Source organism: Ambystoma mexicanum, chromosome 7p (genome assembly GCF_040938575.1).
Source record: "Ambystoma mexicanum isolate Mex_15411 chromosome 7p, UKY_AmexF1_1, whole genome shotgun sequence".
NCBI lineage: Eukaryota > Metazoa > Chordata > Amphibia > Caudata > Ambystomatidae > Ambystoma > Ambystoma mexicanum.
Genome location: NC_090939.1, coordinates 649,268,389 through 649,287,227, shown reverse-complemented (window position 1 = coordinate 649,287,227; position 18,839 = coordinate 649,268,389). Strand labels below are relative to the sequence as shown.

The following is an 18,839-nucleotide window of genomic DNA, read 5'->3' as shown; positions in this document are numbered from 1 at the left end:
GGTATCTGCATGCTTGATACATCTCTTAGTGTCTATAGGGCCAAGCCGGGCACTCTCTTGCTTTACGGGAGCGAGATTTTAGGATATTCCAACTGCTCGCAAATTGAGGTGCCACAAAATAAAATGTACAAATAATTACTAAGCCTCCCGAATTGCACGCTCCACTTAAAACCTGGGGTGCCTAGTATAGTATCATATGCGAGAGCAAGGTGCTCTTGTTACTTCCTGAAGGCTTATTTGGGCCTTTGGAAAATCCAAATATGAACACAGTAATGGCGGAAATAGAAGGGTCTCCAGCTGTCAATCTATCTAGTACCGGGAAGGCTGCAAACTATCTGCTAGTTGGGGGATTAAAAAGGGGGGATTCAAAATGTGGATATCACCCAGTTTCCTCTCTGACACAGGTTTAAAAAATGTGTAAAGCAGAAAGTATTGTGGCACGACAAAGAGCGCAGGACAGAAAGTGAGCACCCTATCGTAGCTGAAACTTTATGCTAGCTACTGTGCAAATATGATGCATGCAGGTGAAATATATAACCTTAAATCTGCGTAGTGTAGAAAAAGTGTGCCAATGACTAGGTTGAATATGCCCCCTTTTAAATGATCGATGGAAGTGGGATAATTCTGTGTTCGACAAGAAATGCAGATGTAATACAGAAACTGTTGAGAATGTTTGTAATTTTCTATTGTTCTGCAGAAAATGTTGTGACCTGTGCAGCAAATATTTAAATCCCTATTTTATGAGTTTTAATGTTAGGCTGTATCAGGATATGCTATTTTGTATAATGAATTGTAATGACATTAATTTTATCTACAGTTTTTATTTTTATTTTGTGAAGGTCTTTGAGACGGGCTCACTTATTGAACCACACCCAGTCTTAAACATTAGGATTGTTTGTGTGAATGTATTAAGGAGGCTTTTATTAGCATGGCTTTATCTATGTTTTAGTGCTCAGTCCTAAATGTTCTGCAGGTTTGTAGTGTTTCTTTGTGTCATGTTTATTTTTTATTTTTGTTAATGGAGCAGTCCGATTTAATAAAGTTATGTTGTTGCTGTATTTACAGTGTCCTCACTGAATGTTACCGAATTGGAGAGTAAATTGATGTTCTGGTAGTATAGATTTGTATGCTTTATTGGGACTGAGATGTGTCTATTGAAAACTACACATGCTTTGTTCCTCTCCCCACAGACGCTTTTGAGGTTCTCCCTATCGTTCATCTGGTTTGGAGCAGGCGGTTCAAAAGGATTTGGGAGAATCGGAGGGAGCCACATCAGTTTGGATTTCAAATATCTTTGGTAGCACTTTGAGACGTCCAATAAAAGACATGTTTTAGACCCTGGTGAGTGCTCCACTTGCTTGTTGGATAATTGTTGGACGTGTTTGCAGAGAAAGAATTGGAGTTGGATACCTTTGTAGTGTACATGTTTGTTGGTTCCCTTTAAACACCATGCCCATTGCTGCTTAACCTTCATTTAGATTTCAAAATGTCCTATTCCTTTTTTGTTTTTCATCTCTGACATGATCAAATTTGGCAGATCTGGTGGTTTTATGCAATGTTATATAATCCATTGCATGTAATCTATTTTTAGTGGTTTTCCACTATTCTGCAATAAACGCAGCTTTATAATTTGAAACACGTAGCTTGTAGGTTTTTGATTTAAAATAAAATTATGTACCTGAAGCAACATTTGTTTTTTTGAGCTATTAACCAATAAACTAAGTCATCTCTGCAAGACACCTCCAATCCACAGACCCAAAGATCGAGTGTGTATATACCGGTAATGTAAGATTCTGAATTTTGATCACCAACAACCCATGTGGTAATCTGTTTGTTCATGAAATCACAAAACAGAGACGTCTTTGTGCTCCCATTTCGCCTTGAGAGACCATCTTTTGCAGACGCTGATGTAGATTGGCAAGATCTTCAGTTCTAATGTAATTTATTTAATCTTTTGCATACAGTCTATTTTCCTTAGTAGGTTTTCCACTATATTGCAATAAACGCTGCTTTAGAATTATAGGTACACAGTTTTTTCTTAAAATAAAATTATATACTTGGCGCAACATTGGTTTTTTTGGAACTATTAACCAATAAGCGAAACCCCTTCGAGAATGCCATTCCACAGACTAAAGGCTCCAGTGTACATATTGTTTATGGACTCTGAATTTTAAAATCACCAACGGCTCATGTGGTACTCGGTTTGTTTATGGCAACATGCAACCGACATATCCTGGTGCTCCTATTTCCAAAAGCCTTGCGAGAGCATCTTTTGTGCAAATCATGATAAATTAATAAAATACTCAATGTGAATGTACCACACTGTTTACAATACTTATTTTTGCAAAATGGATGTTTTGAAAATGGAAATTGGGAGCACTAATATTATACTAAAATCACGTAGCACTAATGGTATTATTCTAAAAATGGAAGTGGCTCTCTTTTTCCACATAAGCGATTCCCTGTTCAGACTGACCCCCCCTGATTCAAACCCCATGTAACCAATGGCAATGAAAGGTACTTCAATTATTACATTATGTCAATTACAAAAGTATTTGGGTAACATGATAAATGGCTGGATCCAAGACAACATTGACTCATTTGCCCCACATCGCTCATATTTCCAATCACTGCAAGTGATGCTCTTCAGACAGATCCCACCCAACGTTCTTGCAGCTTGCTAGCCTGATTACTTTATATATATTCTAAAGCACAAAATGTGTTAGTTTGTTCCTTATACAATTCCACACAGTTCCACCAATCTGCACCATAGTTTGCATAGTTATCTGTTAGGACCCTCCATACATTACTGGCTACATGACATTTGGACACCCCATCTCCTTTGCCGTATTTCAGTCTCTTCACACATCAGATGGTTGCCTGAAATCGGTGAAATATCAATGTGGTAGTAGAAGGGCCGGACAAAGCTCATTTTTAAGCATCTCGACAAAAACTCAAAGGCCCTAGGTCGCACCATTTCTGAGATATTTGCACTGTAACGCAATGCACCGCAGTGAGGCGACAGGTGGGGAGAGCGCACAGAAGGTCCCCGTTATGCTGCAGCATGCCAACTCTCGCCTCCCCTCAAGTCTGCTCTCCAGGTATAACAGCCAGCCACACGCACCCACTCTCAGTACAGTTTACATCAGAGTGTAAAGCACATCAAGCGATAAGCGACTTGGAACAGCGGCCTGCAGGATTATTGTTTCAACAATTTACGATTGGTATCTTGTTGTATACAGAACCCTTGCGGAGTACTTTCTGCTAGTTTTCTGATCGTTTGGAAATCCATTGATTGAGCAATTAAGTACAGCTCTAATCTTTAAAAAATGTGTTTATTGCAAATATGGAACATTGCCCCAGTTTTTTAATGGTTTATAAATGTTGTACTACACCATTCGACAGAATCAGTATGTCTGTAATGGTTGTCATGGCCATACATTGTTGCCATTAATGTTGTTTTATAAGAAATTGGTGATTGGTACTTAGACCTATTGCACACCTACCACCTATCCACATTCCCCACATTCGTGGGAGGTGGTCCCCTTTGGGGATGGGACTGAGCATGACACAAGCTGCAATTCATGCAGCCGGGCTCAGCCTTTTTCTCCAAGTGAACAGGAAAAGAGCAACCAAAAACAGCTGCATGCATTTTTCTTTACCCACTCTTAAATCGTTTTCTTGGAACTCCCCCCACCCCCTGCATCTATGCCGTGGTGGTCAGGGGTAGACCCTGCGTTGTCTGCTGGCAGGCTTTGGTGGACGTTGATCCGTGTTCAATTTGCCTTCAGTGCCTTGAGCCCCAACATTTTTGGCCCAATTCTTCTTTGTTGCACATTTCCTCACAGGACCCTTTTTTCATAAAGCAAAGGCTGAATCGGGTCAATTCGAAATGTCAGATTCTGCAGGATTTCATGGACTTTACCAACAAGAAGGTAAGCTCTTTTCTGTTTTCACTGATGAGGTTAATTATTTTCCTCCACCGATGGTTGTGGCCGGCACCATGTAGTGAGGACATGCTGCTGTCACGCTCCCGGCAGATAAAGCCGATGCGCTTCCCGTGCTCATAAATACTTCAATACACAGCAAAATGTTTGCATAAACCTGAGACCCTATACTGCTGCAGCTGATGAAGTCTATGACAGAACTCGCAGATCCTGGGGTCTGGAGTTGAAGCGCTGGGACTGACGCAGGCAATATGGCATCTATAGCAGAGTAAACTGCACGGTGCTGCCGGGGAGAAGGTAACACTCTGCTGATCGGTCACAAGAAGAGGGAACATGGAGTTGCGGAGGAGCCGGCGCAGATCGGGCCAGTCAACCGCAGATCTACACCGGACCGCGCTCGGGTCACACACACTGGTTAATAGCTGGTAAAATGGAGACTCCTGGGCTGCTGCAGGAGGCTGACATGGCGGAGGGTGCAATCGAGCACTCATGTGGCAGTACGACCTGGGACACTCTGTCCACCCTGGGTCTCCATCAGTGAGTAATTTACGGGTCGCAAGCAACGGCAGAGGGGGTTGAGGCGAGGGCTGTACCAAGAGGAGTGCAGGGCAGAGCAGTCTGATCCGTTACGTAAGCGGGAGCACCAGGGGAAAATAACCAAATACCTGAGGCCATAGTGGCACTATGGGCCTCAATGGAAACAAGGATAAATTAGGTAAAAATGGATGTGGGCCTGCTCAGGCAGGATTTACGTTCCCTAGCAGAGAGAATGTGAGCAGCAGAGTCAAATATGGAGGATACGATGAACGCCACCAGGGAACTGCAGTCAATGGTTCAAGACTTGATGGCGAAAGTGCGAACTCTGGAATGTAGAGCTGAAGATGCTGAGGGGAGAGCACAGAGGAGCAACATTTGGATCTTGGCTCTACCAGCGGAAGGGAGGGATCCCACCACCGATGTGGACAATATGCTGCCCCAGGATCTTGTCCCAGGGACGCTGATGCAGGGATTCACGGTGGAGAGGGGGCACAGATCCCTGGCTAAGAGACTGCCCCGGGGTTAACAGCTACAATTTGACTTAAAATTTAGAGCGGATTCTGGCATTCTTTATGGGATGATGCATTATACAAAGATAGTCCTCTGCACTGGTGATCTACCTGGACTACGCTGTGCAGGTGCAGCAACAAAGGAGTTTCTTTGGTCCAAATGGAAAACCCTCCATAACGGGAAATCCCACTTCTTTGAATGCCCAGAGGAAGTGAATCAGTGGATTGATGCTAATAAAATGGTCCCCATAACAGAAAAGCAGGAAACTAATCGTTGGAGAGCGAACAGGTCATAATAAACTTGTATGGTTCCAGGGATAGGAGCCAGAGATTGCACAAACTACATGGGACAAAGATTGGAGTGCCGGGCTGGGGGCTCTAGCAGAGTGCACATGCCTGCTGGTGTTAAGTTTTACTGTTGGATTCTGGTTAGGCTGGCAAGGTTACCCCTGGTCACATTTTAATTAAGGAATGCTGTGTTTTGGTATTCGTCTGCCAACCGCTACCCAGTTTTGGGTGTGAGGAAGGACAGGAAGTCTGGAATAGCATGGTACTATTGGGCTGTGTAGTTGCGGGTTGGGGTTTCATGCTACTATGGGGGGGTTGTTTGTTAGCACACTGTGTTTTAGAAGTATCATAATAGGTGGGAACACCCTATTGGATGTATAAACTATGAACGAGGGCTGGTTTACAGGGGACGAGAACAGATCCAAAACCTGTAAATCGAAGGGAGGGGGGTGAATGTGAACTGGCAACATCTAAGGGAATGTGGTATGCTGCTGCTGTTATGTTTCCTATCGCTTTTGAGGAGCTGGGCAAGTGGGAAGCCTAACAGGATGTCTGGATGGCTAGCATGCTAACAGTGGTCTCCCAGAATGTATGGGGGCTGAATAGCTACATCAAGCGTAACAGAGTAGGTATGTACCTGCACAGGAAACGTATTGGGATAGCTCTGCTGCCGGAAACGCACCTTACGGTGGAGAAAAGGTCTACTATTATAGGGAAATGGGGCAGGGGTTGGATATGGGGTGACGTATTCCACGTACGCCAGAGGTGTCCTAATATGGGTTGTACCCTTTAAACTCTGGGTGGTTTTAAACAGATGATGAAGGGAAGATGGTCTTTATTCATGGCTATGTGGAAAGCAGGGCAGTGTTCATTGTCCACACATAAGCTCCCAATCATGATGCCTCTTGCCAGTCGTTTACTAGGCTTGTGCATTATCGAGGGATCGTGTGGATTTTGGGGGCGGGGGCTTTTAAAAACACTTTTTTTTTTGTTTGTTTTTTTTTTTTGGTTTATTCAACCGTAACAAAAAACAGAAAGGACTGCTGTTCATTTCCAGACGTACAAGGTAAGATTATAACTGCAACAGTGGAACAGGCGGCATCATTGAGATTGATCAGTCAAAGTCTCTGGGGTGCTGGAGGTAAAGCGTGCAGTGGATATTAAATGGGCCATGTCGGGGCCCCCCAGATATTCTTCGGCCTAGAGGAAGGATGCAAAGTGTCACAATATTCGACCTCTACATCATGGTAGTACAAAAATATCAGTTTTCCATTGGTCATGCAGTGGAGGACGACTCCTACTCCACACCATGGCGACTCTTCTTTTCCCCAACACTAATAGGAGGCCCAAGAATGTCTAAAATGCCCCTATACTCACCAATCATTAAGAATTGCCCCCCAGGCCTTGCAAGTGATCTCAACCATGTTTCTAGCTTTAGCTGTGCGCTGCAATGAAGGCTGTATCTTTGCCCTCAGTAGTAAATGCACCGTTTGCGCTCTTTCAATCTGGACATGTGATCTGTCAGGCTGCGGATCATACCAATATGCTAGTAATGATGCTTGCACTGCAATCCAGTAGGTTTCAAGGTACGGGAGTGCTAGCCCACCCCTCTCCAGTGGGGCAATCGGTTTGCTCCAACATACCGGGGCCTGCCTACCCTGCCAAATGAAATCAGAATCCAAGCTTTCATATTATTGAAAAAGGAAGGGTGAACCACTATATGTACAATTCAAGAACGCGTATGGTAACCTAGGGAGGATGACCATTTTAATCAAAGATTCAGTCCATACAACTACAACAGTAAATGCTTCCACCTCTCCAGAGTTGCTTCACCCTGAGTGAGTTTTGCCATATAATTCTCCTGGTACAACACCTATGGGGACCGCACATTCTCTACCCCCAGATAATGAGTGCTCTCCTCGTGCCATTGGAAGCCGAACCCTTCATCGAACCTCTCCACTCCATCGGTCAAGGGACACAACACAGACTTTGTGAGGTTAATGTTGAGCCCAGAATATTGCCCAAACTCCAGTACCTCTGCCAAAATTGGTGCCAAGTTCGTCTTTGGGTCAGTGACAAACCGAATCATATCTACATAAAGCGAGATCGCCAGTCTATGCGTAAAGAGCCCTAATCCACTATGAATATTTTTAGATCTGACTAGTTCCAGCAAGGGTTCCACTGCAAGGGCAAACAGAAGGAGGGATAGAGGACACCCCTACCTCGTTCCATTGCCCCATCCCACTGAGGTCAGACAATCAACAGTGCACCCTTAACCGTGCCACCGGAGCCGTGTACAGCAAAGTGACCAATGACATAAATGCCTCACCAACTCCCATGTGCCTGAATACCGAGAATAAAAAGGGCCACTTTCACACAGTTGAACGACTTCTCAGTGTCGAGAAGGGCTGCTACAACTAAGGACTGCTGATCCAGCACTGAAAGAAGACCAAACACCCTGCGCAGCCCATATGAGGCGAACCACTCTGCAATAAAACCCACTTGAAGCAGCCTTAACGCTTTTGGACATCAGCAGGGCAAGGCTCTTTGCAAGTACTTTCGCTAAGATTTTATTATCCAGATTTATTAGAGAAATCTGTCTGTATGACGAGCATTTCTCAGCACCCTTCCAAGGCTTTAAAAGTAAGGTGACTGCGGCCTCACGCATCGACACAGGGAGGCTACCATCCACCAACGCCTGCTGATAGATATTCAATGTGTGAGGCACCAAAATCACTGCATACGCCTTGTAGAAGTCAGCCGAGAACCCATCCGGGCATGGTGCCTTCCCAGACAGGAGCGCCTTAATGGCAGCATCCATCTCCTTTGTAGTTAATGGGCTGCCCAACCAAACTCTTCCCTTGGGCAAACCAATATAACTCGACCTGACTCGAGTAGGATCCAAGGCTGACCGACTCACCCTAGTTCTGGAGTAATATAGTATGCTGTTGCAGTCCATAAGTGGGAGGGGGTGGGAGAAGGGGAACTTTAACTGCACGCTGATTAGATTAGAATGATCGGACGTGAGATATGTGATGCTGGCCCTGCCGGCTAGAGTGCTGTGGAAACTGCTGAAATATCTAGAGCTGGTAAATGTCTGGAGGTGGCTGAGCGGGGATCGCAGGGGATATTCTTAGTTCTCAAATTCACATAGGGTTCACACGTGTATTGACAACTTTTTTTTTTTTATTTTAACCACAGCGGTGAGTTTGCTAACGCCATTTATATGGGGCAGGAGGCTTTCAGACCGCACTCCGCTGTTCGTTACTTAGCTGATAGGCAGCGGAATGCCCCCGGTCTCTACATGGAAGTTGAGGGCGGAAGCCCCGACGGACGGACAATTCGGGGAACACATGGCAGATAAAATGAAGGAACTCTTCACTGTAGACCTAGGCAGTGTCAAAGGGGTGGACGTTCTGTGGGAAATATTTAAGGTTGTGATGAGGGGCGAGGCAATAGCCAAAATGGGAGGCGCTAGGAGGTCACTACTGGCGAGTTTATCAAAAATGGAGGCACAGATAGAACGGTTGGAAAACTCACCAACAACGGAAGGTAGAGCATAGGAGGAACTCATGCCACTTAGACAGAGCTGCATAGAAGACTGGGAAAGGCTGGGTGGATGCGATTATGCAAAGTTCACTGAAAGCTTGCATTAACAAGGGTATGAACCCGGCAGGATGTTGGCGTGGCTATGCTGAAGAGAAGAGGCACGAGTAATGATTAGTTCAATGATGGATAAATGTTGGTGACGTATGGAGGTCTGGATGAGAGATTAACAGCATTTTACAGAGATTTTATGTGGCCCTGTATTGAGCAGATAGGGAGGTGGATGTACGAGAAATAGAAGACACTGTCTAGGTATTTATAATGTGCCGATACAACAAAAGGTGTTTCAAGGCGCAACAAGACAGGCGGAGGGAGGAACGGGGGAGATCAGGGATGAAGAAAAACAAAAACGGTGCTACCAGGCCTTGCATTTGGATTGTGCAAGTGCAGTAACAAGAAGTGTGGGGAGATGGGGGGCCGGAGGGGAGGCGAGTGCATTTCTGGGTGGAAGGGCCCATGGGTTATGCGAGTGCCAATGGGAGGCCAGGTGGACAAGGGAATGCACAGGGTAAAGGTCCATGTGCTAAGTGCGAGGGATGGGCTGGAAGGACTCAAGGGGTGCAGGCCCAGCTGGGCTAGTGCAAGGGGAGGTAGCCCGGAATGGCAAGTGCAGGTTAGGGGGTGAGGAGTCAGGGGAGTCCAAGTGCAGGGGTAGCCTGGTCGAGGAGGGCTTGGTGCCCCGTAAGAATCTGAAGGAACCAAGCAGGCAGTGGAAAGGAGGCAGAGGGACACGTTAGCAGGGGAGAGGGAGAGGGAAGAAGGAAGTGAAAAGGGAGGCTCTTGAGAAGCTTCCGGAACTTAAGGAGATCCGGCCCAAGTCTGAGAGGGACCGTGAGGCCATTCCAGACTGAGACATCTGCGGAGGAGAGAGATCTACCACCCACTCTGCTTGGAAAAGCATCTGATCTGTAGAGAGCTGGAGCTAGAAGACCAAAGTGCTCTAGCATGGGGTATTTAGGGAGAGAGAGTTGCATGTAGCAGGCTCCCAGGCCCCAGAAAGTCTTGTGAGTAATGCAGAGGGTCTTGAGCTTGATCCTTGCAGCAACCGGGAGCCAGTGGAAAGATGCGGTCCCTGGGCTTTAGGCCAAGGATAAGTCTTGCAGTCCTATTCTGGATTAGTTCAAGGGGCGAAGGGAGGAGTTGGGCAGATTGAGGAAGAGGCTGTTGCAGTAGTCCAGCCTGGAGAGGACCAGAGGTATGGAAACATTGAGTTTCTGGGGGAATGTGAGGAAAGGGAGACTGCCTCTGAGGAGGTGCAGTTGAAACTGGGCCTTCTTGGAAAGGTCCGTGATGTGAGGAGAGAGAGAGAGGAGTCGAAGATGACACCTATGTTTTTTTTGCCTCCCAGGATGGTGAGGGCAGGGGGCCCATGGAGGGCTGCCATAGAGTAGGTGGGAAGGAGGGAGCTGGGGGTCCCAATGAGAAGGATCTCGTTCTTACTGGCATTAAGGCAGAGATCGTTAGCAGTGCACCATGCCTGGTAGCAGACAGACCGTCAGGAATGAGAGCGGAAGAAGGGGAGGCAGCGGAGGGCAGCTTGAAGGAGAGCTGCGTGTTGTTCGAATAACACAAAGTTAGGAGAGAAGGCAGAGATCAAATGGGCTGGAGGGGCAAGGTAGATGTTGAAAAGCCATGGCGAGAGGATGGAGCCCTGAGGGACACCACAGGTGGAGAGTGAGTTGGAGAAGCAAAAAGGGCCCAGTTGAATCTGGGAAGGTCGGTTAGAGACGGAGGTCAACCAGTCCAGAGCCAGGTCTGTGATGCCAAGGGTATCACAGACGATTTATATGGGTGGCATGATCGACCGTATCAAAGGCAGAGGAAAGGTCAAGAAGGATGAAAATGGAAGGAGAGTTGGAATTGAGAATAGAGAGCAAGTCTTCACATGTGTCCAGGGGTGCAGTTTCCTTGCCTCTGGCTGCTCTGAAGCCAGACTGGATTAAATAATCAAGATTGCTGCGAGAGCAGACAGAGATAGTGGGAGCCCCACAGATTTAGGAGGAACTGTTAGCAGTTGCTGACTGGTAAAATACCAGGAGGGGATGTCCATCTGGCAGACATTTATAGAGAATACATTGCTGAGATAACCCCAAGGCTGTTGGATACGTTTGAGGGAGTCTATGAGCAGTTGTGTATTTAGGGTTTCTGCTGCCCTAGCCCAACAAAGTGCATGCACCACCCAACATTCCCCCACACCCTTTCCAGGCACCACCACCACATACCTTGAAGACAAAAGCATAAATATAACAAATTGGAGTGGATAAAACAGTTTATCCCGTTCACTTTTTCTTTTTAGGCTGTTCTCACCATTGTGCTCAGAATGTTTTTGGACTTTTTTTTTCCTATTTAATTGCTTCAGTTCTACAAATGCTGAGTTCCTCTAGATTTTAAAAGGAAACTCATGCCAATCAACCTCACTAAACTGTGTTACTGGACAGTTGCACATCTTTCATGTCTCCGTTTGCTCTATAGTTGCATTATACAACTACACACTTCAGTTAAGTGGTAAAGCTGGGATTTGGCCTCAGTCAGCAATTTCAGCATTTGGTCTAAGCCACATAGTTTCCATATGTTTGCAGCACATTGCAATTATTTCAGAATGTTTCACTCTTAAGAACTGAAATAATACACTCTGTGTCCACCTGGCTTTAAAAATACCCAGATCACATAATCCACTAACAAGAGAATACATGGTCGGGAACTGATGCTGCATCCTGGAAATTGCAGACAAAGTAACAATGTGTCTAAAGGAGTTTTTGAGGAAGAGAGCACCGATACTTAATTCATCCTCCTCATGTCTCTCTCACGTCACTGTGGACTCTTCATAAAATTGCCCCTTTCTTTTCTTTGCAAGGGCCTGGAAGTCCATTTAGATGCAATTTTGAAAACAAAAAAAATTAACTCTGCTGGGCCTTATGGGTGGACATTATTGGTTCCCAGGTGATGAGAACAGCAATGTGAAGGTCTGTACAGACCGCCGTTTACCTACTCAAATCTGTGCATTCTCTCAAAACTCACACAATAAACCCAAACCACAACTTTATTTTATTGGTGTAATGCTTGTTGGCACAGTGTCAGGTTTTACTTTTTTTGTATGAATTCATATTTTCAGCATAACAATCTGCAGGTCTGTACCCAACAATGACTACAAGCAGGTACCCTTATACACTGCATGTTGTACATATTTTCTCAGCTCTGGCAGTTACAAATATGTAGGCCATTTTGGTGTAGTATGTGATGTGTGTACTTTTCAGGTCATCCCTGTGAAACAGTATTATGTACGCTCTTGACGGCCAAAGATAGATGACCACATATTAGACCCCACATATTAGACCCAACCACAGCTGAGCAGATCTGCGGCCAAGGTACACAATCGCAGCCTGGCTTCACAATTTAACTAAAGTGTGTGATCCTAGGCAAATCATTCCATCTCACTGTCCCTTTTCGGAGAGGCCTCAATAGGTAGGACTTAAACGTTAATAATTTTCAGTGTATGCTATTCAAACAACTCCATCATGGATAAAAAATACTGTTGTAGAGGCCCAAAGATGATAATCACAGTAACTAAGTTATTTGTCTCTTGGCAACATCTTGTTACGCAACTTCCCATGATACCCTGGAGTAACAAATATTGATGTCACTTAATGTGATGCTACTTCCAGTGATATCAATGCACATGCAAATTAGAGGGTCCAGCACAGCATGCCATTTGCAGCACCGGGCCTTGTGAAACCTAGAACCAGTCCTGGTGCCCATACGCAGTACATGTCTTTCTGAGGAAAGGAGCAGAGGACTGCAATAATTTCACAAACATATGTTGGCGTTTGGAAAAGCCTGAATGCAGTACGCTGAGACTTTAAAAATGCAAGTGAATCACTGGGCAACACAAATAAGAATTGCAAAAGGTGTTTGGAAGTTTTGAAAGGGACTTGGGAGCATCACTACGGCAAAGACAGTCATAGCTATTTCTCTGCCAGAAAATCTGATGAGATTTCCAGGGCCCAGCCAGCATACACTGCAGAATCAGACTTTTGATGAGCAGAGGGGAAGATGGAAGGATACTATCAATTATTAAGTGACCAATGTACACAAGCACAGTTAGAAAGAAGGACACTGCACTTTCATAAAACCTATCTTCTCTGTAATTGGAACTTTTTTTTTTCTTTGCGCGCAGCATGCCATATATTTGCAGGGAATTCTTGGAGATGCGGTATGCTTTTACATGTACCTTACAATTGACTACAAATGCTGACCTCTAACAAGGCCTATAAGTAAACAAACCGCTGGTCAGGGTGCTGTTCACACTGACCAAAAAACAAATTACAGAAAAGTTGTGCGTTAAAGAATGAATGCTTGAAACGTCCACCATCCGAAATAAATTCCAAATCCTTATTGTACAATTTACTTACGGAACTTTAGGCATCGTAAATCGTGATGGCATACGCTCCGCCTGGATCTTTCCCGATCTTCGCTCCTCCAGACAGCCTTCCTCCACAGGCCAATGAAAGGCAGCCCATACCAGAGCAGAAGCTGGTGCCCGGCTGCTGGTCCTCTGCCGAGGCTTAGTGCACCAAGTAGTGAAAAAGACGTCCTGTGTTGTGACGTCACATACTGCCATAACGGGCACTAATCGATATTCACAGCAGCCTGCCCCTAATATGAGAAGAGATTACCAATTTGATTTATCATCTTTTCTGTTTAAAACAATTTCAATCTATTTCAAAAACAAAGGTGAAAATAATTTGAATAAATAGGCTGCCTCAATTACAGTCTGCCACCCTACGCCATGGCCCAGAAGGCCTTATTTGAAATACGTTGCTGTCTATGAGAAGAGCATACTTTAGGTATGAGAGAGTCGATAATAGTGCCGATACTCAAGCCAGGTAAACCACTGCAGAACTGTGAATCCTATAGGCCACTGTCTATGGTTAATCAAGATTGTCAGATCCTCACAGCTCTTCTAGCAGAGGTTAAAGGGGATAATTGGGACCCTGGTACACCCGGACCAGATGGGTCCCGGGCATGAATACCTCCTGTAATCTGAGAAGGTTGCACTCGGTCAAAGACGGGATGAATTCTTGGGGCAACCACTGTGTGATTTCTCTCCCTGGATGCAATCAAAGCTTTTGATTCAGTCTGATGGGAATGGTTGTATGCTACTCTTGAGCACATTTGGATGGGAGAAGGGTTCCCGAGGTGGGTGAAATAGATATACACGGCGCCTAAAGCCAGAGTACAGACCGGAAAACGCATATCGGGGGAATGGGGCTTGCAAAAGGGTACAAAACAGGGAAGCCTTCTGCCCCCCCCCCCCCCCCGCGCCCCCATCCCACCATGCTCTTTATCCTGGCCTGGGAGCCCCTGGCAGAGTTTTTGTGATCGGAATTCTGGGAGGCAGGGTGATGGTCGATGGAATAAGCATGTCATCTCATTATAGGCATATTGGAGGTCCTTCATAACCTCTCAGTGCTTTCATGGATATAGCCGTAAGTCATGTTAAATCATGCATCTTCCCGCTGGCAGAATTTTTGGGTAAGAGTGAGACAAATCTACCTGACCTGACCTGAGGCTGAAATGGGCCACAGAAACATTTTGATATCTGGGGGTGAAAATATGCCATTATGCACAGTTCTCGCATGAATAGTGTTAGCATGCCCACACCTGGACGGGTCCCTAGACACTAGCCTGCACCGCATCTGGATGGGGGTGTGAGGGTTGGCATGACCACTCCTGGATGGAGTCCTAATCATTGGCCGGCGCCGCGTCTAGATGGGTATATGAAGGGCCAACAGGCGTCACACTCAGACTGAACTACGAATGTTAGCATGGTAAAGGTCAGGAAACCCACTAACCAATATAAGATCAAACTCTGCATACTTATCTAACTCAAAAACTCGCACAACCATCTCTCGCACAACAAGCCGCACGCACTTCACAACACTGCAACAACACATAAGCCGGAACAACAGCACACGCGGACTGACTCCGATCCGATACCCGCACCAAAGCTCAGCACCCAGTGTATACTGAGTTGAAGCTGCCAACAGAACACCACTCCTCTCACTATCCTACTCGCTTCTTCACCTTACTAACCCCTCCCACCTTTATCTTCTACAGATCGGCCTGAGCACCTAGGGACCAATTCCGTTGGTGACGGTGCGCGGTACACATACTTTAACATTTAACATTTAACTGAACCCTCTGAGAATACTGGGGGGAATAGAGAAGTCGATGGAATTCAGGACTAAGATGGTGGTACTTCCCTGCTTATTATATAATTTTATCAATGGTCCCTTTGACATTCCCAGGGGCTTCTTTCGTAAGATGAACACCATGGTGAGTGCATTTTATATGGCGGTCAGGGAGACATGGGCTAGCGCTGGACACGATGTGCAGGGACTATGCGGAAGGTGGGGTGAAGCTGCCTTATTTTGAATTGTGCGATCTGGCAGGACAGATGCAGTTCATGGCCTGGTGGCTCTCAGATTAAGCCACATAGCATGCAACACTATTAAGGGAGACAGTGAAGCTGTATCTACTGAAAGAGGTGCTGTTATAAGAGAATATGGGCCAGCACCTGGAAGTTATTGGGTCTTAGTGAGCCTTCCTCCCCAAACATATCCCTGGCCCCGGTTTATGGGCAGAGAAAGGGTATCTCGATATTGTCAAATCTCAGTGGGACTATGATGGGGGAGGGGTCTGCTTCGGGAAGGCACGCTGCTGGAGTTCTCAGACCTGGTGAAGGAAGGTGGGCTGAATGTTGGGCAATTTCTGACACACATGAGACTGATTAAGGACGCCAAGGCCAGATTGCACAGGTTCCCTGAAGATCTAGAAGACTGCGCCACCCTGGATTTATTATACGACTTATCTGAAGGAGAACACAGAGTTTCTACACTATACGGGAGAATGCTATCCAGACTGCAGAAAGGGGAACTTAGGTGAAAACCAAGTGTGATGATGACCTAGGCAGAGAATCTACTGAAACAGACTGGGGAAATGCGTTGTGGTACACCAAGAGGGTGTCTAGGAATGCCAGGTTTAAATTTACCAAACTATGTGTGCTTCATACAGCATACATTACACCTCACAGGATAGCAAGGTTTGCTGGGTTGACATCCATCGATTGTCGAAGATGTGCAGATGAAAGAGCGCATATGATACATATGTCCTGGAGGCGTACAGTGATGCAACAATTTTGGTCGACGATAGCTGCCCAGATAAAATGGGGGAATAACCAAATTTGAGTGGCCCCCAGAGGCGTGTCTATTGGGCATGTTCCCTCACCCTCAAACAGTTAAGCATGTCACTAAGAGGATAGATTTGTCCTGTATATTGGTGAAGCGCAGGATTGCCATGGCATGAAGTCCTCTAAGGGTCTACAGATAAAATGCTGATGGAATGACTTGAGGCAGTGGTCTATGGCTGTGTCTGTAGTATGGCAAAGAGCAGTGGGCACAGAAATACGGCCATATCAGTAGTATGGCAAAGAGCAGTGTGCACAGAAATAAGGGAAGGGAGTGACAATGTTGCAGCCTGGAACGCGCTAGTGCAGTTGATGATCTCTCCTTCGGATGACATGCCCACTTGAGGGAATGCAAATTTTAATTAAGGGCCAAGAAGGAATGAGAAGTGGCGGGGTGAATATTGGAATATGGAGTTATGTAGGCACTTGGGGATAGATGGCTTATCTGGCAGGACCCTGCAGGACCTCCTGGTGACACACAATATTATTGAACAACTATGGTGGATGTACTGCAAGCTGTTGTTATGTGTGTTAGTGCTTTGCTATAAAAGTGGCGAAATACTGTAAGAGGCCAAGAGATGATGATGGTAAGATTTCATTATAATTTGTACTGTGGCTAAAATGTACAATAACTAAACCTGAAATAGTACCCCTCTGTTATCCTAATAGGTTGCAACAAGGGTAGTGACATGCAAATATAACACTAGTCAACCCTGTATCAGTCACAACAAACCAAGTTTCCATACAGTGTTCGGGTGGAAAGATACCCTTTTACACTGAATCCTGTATATGATTTATAACCAGTATTTAGAAGTACAAATCCATTTATTACAAATAAATGTAAAATCTCAAACACATATATCAATTATGACAACATAAAGTGAGACAATGGGTTAGACAGGTACCTACAAAAGAATAGATCAAAATAATTTAATTTGACAAGACAAAGTGCAGTGCTTCCTCCATCACCTAAAGCACCATGTAATCGAACAATATACCAATTGTGTACAACCATTTAATAATATGTCCTGGGTCCTGTTCTTTAGGTCCCCCTGGCACTACACTGTCTCAGGGCACCTTTCCACAATACACTGGTCAGCTGCTTCTAGAGCTGAGGCACAGTGTGGTCATAATTTAGAACATATTAGGCTTGGAAGCTTTTCAGCTGTACTGCTTCGGGTTACTGCGATATCCCCGCCTTCTGGCCACATCTACAGGGTGTTTAATGATCTCCCATATGGAGAAAATGGGATGGGAAGTAGGAATAATAATAATATACTCACTGTAGTGACTGTTATACACCTGACCTACTGTACTCCATATGGTACTCCTGCCAACCCATTAATAAGATTCCTTACATCTCACTTGAGCTAAAAGGACGGACTGGTAGAGCCGGTAGCATTCACAAGGAAGGATCTGTGCGGTGGATGTTTGCTGCCGCTCTGTATCATTCTCCATTCCCATCCCCAACCAGACTATCTCCAGCAAGTATGGAGGAAAGGGGACTTTGGACTAGGAGTACAATAGTCATTATAGTAAGTAGCATATTCTTTTTTCGTATGGCTGATCTTCTTGGACCACGTAACCTACAAAAGCACAACATTTGTGCTGTTCTAAAATGTAGAATGGTAGTTTTGTTCATGACTGTGACATGTGTACTTCTGGAAACAGGAATTGGTTTTCCATGACTTACGTATTCCGGTATCACTTGTTGTAATTTGACCTTTTTGGTGTGCTGTTGTAAATGAATTGTATACACTGAAGTCTCTTGTAAGACCTCTACAGAAGGCAGCACTTAACACTGGTAATGTTGATGATGTGCCCTGGAAACCCTAGGCCCGGACAACGATTGGCTCTCCAGATGTTTTGGACTATAGCTCCTATCGGCCCTAAACAGAATATTTTAAGGCAAAGGATCATTGGAGTTGCACCCTAAAGCATCTGGAGATCTGCAGTTTGCACACCCCCTACCTTAATTGATGAAAACAAATTACAATGTGTTAAGCAACGCATACAGAAAAGGCAGACAGTTGAGTCTGTGAAAGATCAACATACTATAGAAGAGGTCTAAAGTCGAGTTACATAATCATTCAGAAAAAAATAGCTTTTACACTCACTCGCCCATTAGTCATCCTTTCCCAACATTCTTAAAATGGAGGCATATGAGAATGCAACACCCTGTAGGTTTAGATAATATGAACATCTATCAATCAGATGCATTAAACTCTGGTCTATTTTTTCATGTGGTTTTTTTTTGAAGAACGCCGAGTCCTTTTCAGTCAAACAAATGTATTTTAGTGGCATATGGTCAAGCAATATTGGATTAGTGACTATTTAACAGGATTCCATCCAGCCACAGTGCCAAAAAACGTGTAGCCAAGTGTGAGGAAAACAAAAACGCATTGTTGCACAGAGAAACCCATCAGAGTCCCTCTCAATGTACTACCTGATGCCCTTCTACCTTCTTACATTTGCTGATGCATGAGCCTGTGCCCACTGCTTAGCTCCCTTGTAGCCTTCCCCTGCTGCAAAATATTTGTCTCCCCTTTTTTTTTTAATGCAGTGTATGCTGCTTCCACTACACATTTTGGATTTATAGAATCGTCCTTTGCTAGATGATTTTCTTGGTGTGTGTGTATATGTCTTAAGAGCTGGTGGAATTTTGCGTTCTTAAGTTGGAGTGAACCTAGGGGTCTAAGGACAAAT

The 18,839-nt window shown here is 45.1% G+C and overlaps 1 protein-coding gene across 4 annotated transcripts in view; it reads left to right on the top strand.

Moving 5' to 3' along the window:
* Nucleotides 1-18,839, top strand: part of REV1 (REV1 DNA directed polymerase) — a 1,193,441-nt gene that overhangs the window by 20,461 nt on the left and 1,154,141 nt on the right. For all 4 annotated transcript variants that reach the window (XM_069636691.1, XM_069636693.1, XM_069636692.1 and 1 more), the window contains exon 2: nt 1,191-1,341. The gene's annotated coding sequence lies outside the window, so the exon portion shown is untranslated. The remainder of the gene's footprint in view (nt 1-1,190; nt 1,342-18,839) is intronic.